The sequence below is a fragment of the Phocoena sinus genome, chromosome 1 (assembly GCF_008692025.1).
Source record: "Phocoena sinus isolate mPhoSin1 chromosome 1, mPhoSin1.pri, whole genome shotgun sequence".
NCBI classification, from domain to species: Eukaryota; Metazoa; Chordata; class Mammalia; order Artiodactyla; family Phocoenidae; genus Phocoena; species Phocoena sinus.
The window spans coordinates 61,287,161-61,294,418 of NC_045763.1; positions in this window are offsets into that span (position 1 = coordinate 61,287,161).

Sequence of the window (7,258 nt, forward strand, 5' to 3'; positions counted from 1 at the left end):
AATCAGAAAAAATAATAAATTAATTTTTAGAAAAAGTATGCGATTCAGGAGGTGAGAGATTATGAGAGTATAAACCAAGTTAGTAAGAGTTAGGCTGGAGAAGGTTTAAGAGTTTAGAAAAAACTGAGTTCAGTTTTGGCATATTGAATTGAATGTTCGTGTTACTCACCATAAGGAGTTAGATGGCAAATATTTTGGTATTTGGAAATGAACCTTAGGAAACAGAAATCTGGGTTAAGATTCAGAAGTTTTCATTACACAGTAATTGATGCCACAGAAGTCATTGAGTTCCCCAAGGAAGATTGTGTAGAGTGACAAATTAAGGTCCAGTCTAGAACAAAACCTTGAAAACACCAATATATAAGGGATGTGTACAGGAAGAGTGGCCAGAATCCTATTAATAAAAAAAAATTTAAAAAAAAAACTTATACCAAATTGTCTACCATTATATCTGTGTTACCACTGGATTTAGAATTTACAAGTACCTTATTAGTGGCTGCCACCCATGGACAGATGTGGAAACTCCTAAGCATCCCCTCAGTAAAATCAAACACTACAAACATCAAAAATAATATTCAGCCCTTACTTTTAGGAGCTCCACAGTATAATAGGGAAAAATGATATAGAAATATGTTTATAGTACATTGTGGAAAATACAAGAATTGAAATTATATGAGATCCTGATATACTACAGAAGAGGAGGTTATTAATTCTATCTGGAGGAAATGAAAGTTGGGTGATCAGAAAATCTTTCTGGAGGAGGTAATGTCCAGACTGGGTTTTAAAGAATGTATAGGAGTTGGCCAATTGGGCAAGGGGGAAAAGATATTATAGGTAAGAATAAAAGTTACAATAATAATAATAGCTATAATTTATTGAGAGCTTACCACATGTTAGGCACTGTTCCAAGCAAGTTTCAATAACTATTTGATTTAATCCCCACAACAATTCTATGAGGTACTTTCTGTCCCTATTTTACAGATGAGGCAACTGAGGCACAGGAAGTGATCATCCAACTGATGAATAAAGATAAGAAGAATAGTATGTATAAATATAGCATGATAGTTGAGAATTATCAGAGCATGGTATGTGGCAAGAAAAGTGGTGGTAAATGAGACTAGAAAGGAAAGCTGGGACTTGATTACAGGAGCAACTGTATGAAACTTGGGCTATATATGCTAGGTAGTAGAGAGTCTGCAAAGGATTCCAAACACATTAAAGACAGAATCACATTTAATACTATAATGTACAACCAACCAAAACCCCAAGGATATGAGATTTTGCCAATCTTTCCAGCTTAACCTCCTCACACAATGCCAGATTCATTCTTCACTCTAACCAAAGCAATCTGCTGACAGTCCCTTATCTGCTCTCATGCCACCATGCCTTTGTACATGTGATTCCATACATCCTGAATTCATTTCTATTTCACTTATCTAGATACCTCATTCAATCTATCAAGAGTTAGTTCAAATTTTATCTCTTCTTCACACAGGGTTTTTTTTTTTTAAACTTGGCATAGAATTCAGGGGTCCAGGAAATTACATTGAATGAAACCACTAAATAAAATTTAGCACATCCTTCTATTATGAATGTAGACCACAAACCAAAATAATATTAGAGGTACCTGTGCCTCTGCAACCAAAAGAAACCACAGATATTTTCATATCACATTACAGTTGCTGCAGATAACTCAAAATATCATTTAAATTCATCACTACCTCAAAATTATGTTAATAATTATGCCCACTGATAAATCTTGTTTTTCTATGAGTTAATAAAGAAGCACATATACTGCTATATCACAAATTTGTTTTTTCAAGTATTTTGATAGCTATTTCAATACTCTAAATTTCCTTCATAATCCAAAATATTTTACACACTTAAAAACATTGTTCTGAAAATGGGTTCCTAGACTTCACCATACTGCCAAAGAGGTCCGTGGCACAAAAACAGAAGTTTAGTAACCCCTTCTTAGGAGTCTCTAATGACACCTGCCCTTCCTCTCCTTGTCTCCTCTCCAACACCCCACCATTCTGAATATGTGTCCCTTCTTTGCCTTCTTCTGATTTCCCTTTCTTTCCCAAATCTTTCTGATTTGCCTTTTCTGATTTTAACTTTTGCATGCCTCTTGATATTATTGTCCACTTCTTCAACTAGTTCTTTTGAGATTTCTCAGTACTGAAACTATGTTTATCCCTGTTGTATGCACAGTGCCTTACAGAGTGAAATAGTGAACGCTTAATATTAATAATAAACAGTTGTTGACTCGATCACCCATAACATAAAACCCCAAAGTATCTAAAATGTACCAAGAGAACTGTAAACTAAGTGATGAGACGTTAAGTAAATTTACTAAATAATCCCAATCTGACTATACTTCAGCTGACTACTAGTTTCTTGGATTCTTAAGTGAGGCCCAAGAGTAAATATATATCACTTTGGATTTTTTTTTTTTAACAAATAACAGTAAATTCAACTGAAACGGTCTTATATTAAAGGGATTTATTGACTTACATACAGAACGGTACAGAGATACGTCTTCAAGAGGGGACCCTCCAAACCGCATGTCAGTTTCTCTGTGACTCAGAGCACCTTCTCCCTGTTCGGAACATTCTCCGAAGGCCAACTTCTCTCAAGGATACAAGATGGCTGCCAGCAGTAACAGGGGCCTGGAGCTTTCTCCTTCAGGTCCAGAAGGAGGGCCCAAGACCCCACAAGTCTGCTGCTCGACATTCATAAGGTGATCCTGTCCAATCTCTGCGTCTGGGAGAGTGTTGATTGGCTCAGGCCTGGGCTACCTGAACAAATCCCTGTGGCAGAAGAGATTACCCTTATCAGGTTTGCCCAATCACAACTCATCTCTGAGCAGGGTGGGGTAGGGCCAAGCACTCCAAACTGCAAAACTATTTCATAATGAGAATGAGGTGGAAAAGACGACGGGGAGACAAACGCAAGAGCAGCCATGAAAAGAACTACATCCAATGACTTAAAGTGGGATTTTCCTTGTGAGGGGTGGTGGGGGAAGAACTGGCCTGTTATCACAGTGTCAAGACTAAATATGATGAAATATGTTGGTTATCAATTATATCAATAAGTAATGAGTGAATAACTTCACCACCAAATAACATATTTACATTTTATTCAAATGTTACAGAGATAGAATTCAATCCAACAACTCAACTATATAACAACTTTTCAATATACTATATTTACTCTGGTCTTACAGACTAGCACTTCTTAATTTCCCTCTTGGTATGGCTAAGAATCCAAATAATGATCAATTTGCCTTCAATAGCAGGAGGAAGTACTTTCTGACAAGTGGAGTCCCCACTTTTTGTAATGAAAATTTTGTTAGATGCCTTACTGTTCACTATCACCCAACAATAACTGGAGGATTAAGCATGGTTCTAAGAATGAATATTTCTGAATTTTAGGGGAAATGTATGTACCTGTATTAGCTTTAGACAAACACCTGATCCCCATCCTGGTGTCTTTATTTAACAAAAGCAGTAGTATCACAATATGAAATATGGAATACAGTGTATAAAATAATAAAATCCCACTGTTATAATTTATAAATGCTTCAACAGACTAAGATTGGTAGTTATGGACTTCCCTGGTGATGCAAAGGTTAAGAATCCGCCTGCCAATGCAGGGGACATGGGTTCGATCCCTGGTCTGGGAAGATCCCACATGCCACGGAGAAACTAAGCCCATGTGCCACAAATAATGAGCCCACATGCCACAACTACTGAAGCCCACATGCCCTAGAGCTCATGCACCGCAACTGCTGAGCCCACGTGCTGCAGCTAGTAAAGCCAGCAGGCCTAGAGCCCTCGCTCCGCAACAAGAGAAGCCACCGCAATGAGAAGCCCGCGCACCGCAACAAGAATAGCCCCCGCTCTCACAACTAGAGAAAGCCTGCGTGCAGCAACAAAGACCCAACGCAGCCTAATTAATTAATTAATAGAAGATTGGTAGTTACTAATCTTATGCAATCCTCTTTATGTTGTATACCAATATGTTTCTAATGTAAACATTAGAGCAAGTTTAGTCTACATCCTTTATTCTCCTTCTCTCAAGGTTGTATTTCATACTTTCACAATAATCTAGAATATGATTTCCTACACTTTCACAATAATCTAGAATATGATTTCCTACACTCCATATTTGTTGAGATAGGCCTAGGAGAATTTTGCCTGGATAGATGATACAGCTGCCTAGCTAATGAGGTATTGTCTTCATCAACCCTGACAACACTCCAAACAGTGCACTGACAAATGAAAATAACAAACTTTGTAAATCAATACCTTCACACGTTTTACATCCATCTCCTTAGGTCTCCATATTTTTATTTCCTCCAAATTTGCCTACTCCTTTTCTCAGAAGGTATGCTGAGCACTTTTAATTCCTTCTACTATTTATGATCAGTGATTATTAGTGATTTAGTCAGATTTCTCTTAAGTAATCAGAAAGAATAAGAGAGGCAGGGGTTGCCAAGGAAACCAGAGCCAATAGCTGTGGAAGTTCCTGAAGGAAGCAATTCCTCTGAGAAAGATAAAACACACAGACTTTTTTTTCTTTGGTGGGGGAGGAAATATGCCAGGACCTTAATGAGAGGGCAAGTCAATATGAATTGAAAAGGAAAAGATAAATTGCAACATATGTAAATGAGATTATTTTTAGATCACCAACAGAGGCTTGGAGCAAGAGATACAAAGATATGAATAGGAATTTTAGTAAAAGAAGAGGTTAAGACACGATAGGTATATATGTAAGAAATTAAATGGAGCAGATGGATCAGGGTGAGTGTACTAGTGTCCATGGCTTCCTACTTCTGCTTTATTCTAAATTACTTAATTGCCCCAAGATACATCCAATTACCTGCTGTATTGATTAGACTAAATATTCCTCAAGAGAACATCTAATTCAACATGTTCAAAATAGAACTTATCTCTGTCAGCAATCCCACTAGCCAGACCTGTACATCACTTTTATTATTCTCAACTCCTCCCTCTCCTTTACTCACACAGTCAACCAGTCACTAAATCTTGACTTTTCTATCTCCCATATAGCTCTAAAATTGAACTATTTCTCTCAACTTTACACTGGCCAACTTGGCTTCAGGCCACTGGCACTTGAAACTGTCCACAAACTCTGTTGTCTCTGGCTCCCAGTTCCCACTCCTGCATGCACACATACACAGAACTCCACATCCTCTCACCACTTGGATTGCCAGATTTATCGAAAAAAATTACAAGACACCCAGTTAAATTTGGACTTCAGATAAAAAAATATTTTTTAGTATAAGTATGTCCCACATATTGCATGGGACAATATTGCAAGTATTACAAATATTCATTCAATATGTGGGACATACTTATACTAAAAAAATATTTTTTTAATCTGAAATTCAAACTTAACTGGTCAACTTGTATTTTATCTTACTAACCTCTCAACCATTTGTTTGTATTATTTAGAGTTACATATGTAGTTAAAGTACAAAACCAAATGTACAGGAATAGTAACACCAAATTCAAGAGAGTGATTTCTATGGAATATGAACGGGGAAATGTCATCAGTTAGGGATAGAGAAGGAAATTCCAAAATATATATGCTTGTATTAAGTATGTTTTTTTAAATTTAATTTATTTATTTATTAAATTTATTTATTTTATTTATTTATTTCTGGCTGCGTTGGGTCTTCGTTGCTGCGCGAGGGCTTTCTCTGCTTGCGGTGAGCGGGGGCTACTCTTCTTTGCGGTGCGCAGGCTTCTCACTGAGGTGGCTTCTCTAAGCGCGCGGGCTCAGTAGTTGTGGCTCGCGGGCTTTAGAGCACAGGCTCAGTATTTGTGGCGCACAGGCTTAGTTGCTCTGCGGCATGTGGGATCTTCCCGGACCAGGGCTCGAGCCCAAGTCCTCTGCATTGACAGGCGGATTCTTAACCACTGTGCCATGAGGGAAGCCCTATTAAGTATGTTTTTTTTAAGTTTTGCTTTTTGGAGTTTTCTCTAAGGGGATTTATGTTTCATTTCTTAAGCTTAGTGGCACAAATAGATTTTTTTATATTCCTATGCTGTTTTGTGTGTCTCAAATATTTATAATAACTATTTTTAAAAGCATAACAACCCTCTAGATGAAGTCCAAAGAACAGAACATGGATTACAAACACTTTCATGGGTTCACTGATCCTGTTTACCTCTCTAATTGTACCATGTCCAGCTTGTACACAACAGTCTGGTCATGCTGAACAATTTTTCTCAAAAGATGTCCAAGCCTTTGTCCACACTATTTCCTCTCTCAAGAACTCAGCCCCACCCTCCTCTTCTTGCCATTAAGTCTCAAATTAATTGTCAGTATCTTCAGGAAAACTTCTCTGGCACCTTATCCATGTCTGGGTTAGGTCATTCTATGGACTTCCAGAGCACTGAGTACTTTCACCATTACTTACCATCTATTTGCACAATAGTGTAACTGCTGAATTACTTCTCTGTATCGGTATACCATTAGAACATAAACACTAAAAGTAGAGACTATGTTGTATTTACCCTAATATCCATAGCCCCTGCCCCATTAATGGGTCCTCAATAAATATTTGTGGTAAGAATTAATTAATTAATGATGAGCTGGTTTATTTAATATTCTTAAGGCATGCTATAATTTTACTTTGAATATGAATCCTGATTTATAATCAGTATTTAGACGGAATCATAAAATCTTACCACTTCATAGTGTGAAGATTGAAATCATTACCTGGAATAAAGTTCTCTTCTGTCATTCATATTGCAAAGTTTGGTTTCAATATCAACTGTCACCTAAACTAGGTCTTCTTTTGCCGTTTAGGATTAGCACATCCTAAGCACTCATCAACTTCTACAAACAACACTTAAGCATAGGTGATGTTTCTGAAAATTGCTTTTTATATTTCTGCATTCAAATTTGATGAATATAGTAGGTATTATTTTATTATACAGCAGGTATTAGGTATCGATACTCACCACTTGCATTTATTGAATCTAATACAAATTTTGTTGCTGCCTATGTTTTCTGCTCAATCTGCCTTTTTCCTTCATTTCCTTTAAAGTCCATGTACTAACTAAAATTGTGATTTACTAACAGCTCCTAACCCCATATGTAAAAAAATCAATAAATTATTACCTTAATGAAATAATACAGCTTTCCTTTACTATGCAGATTTGCCTTCTTGAGTTTTCTCTCTCCTGTTATTTGTTTTCTTGATACCACTATAAATTTC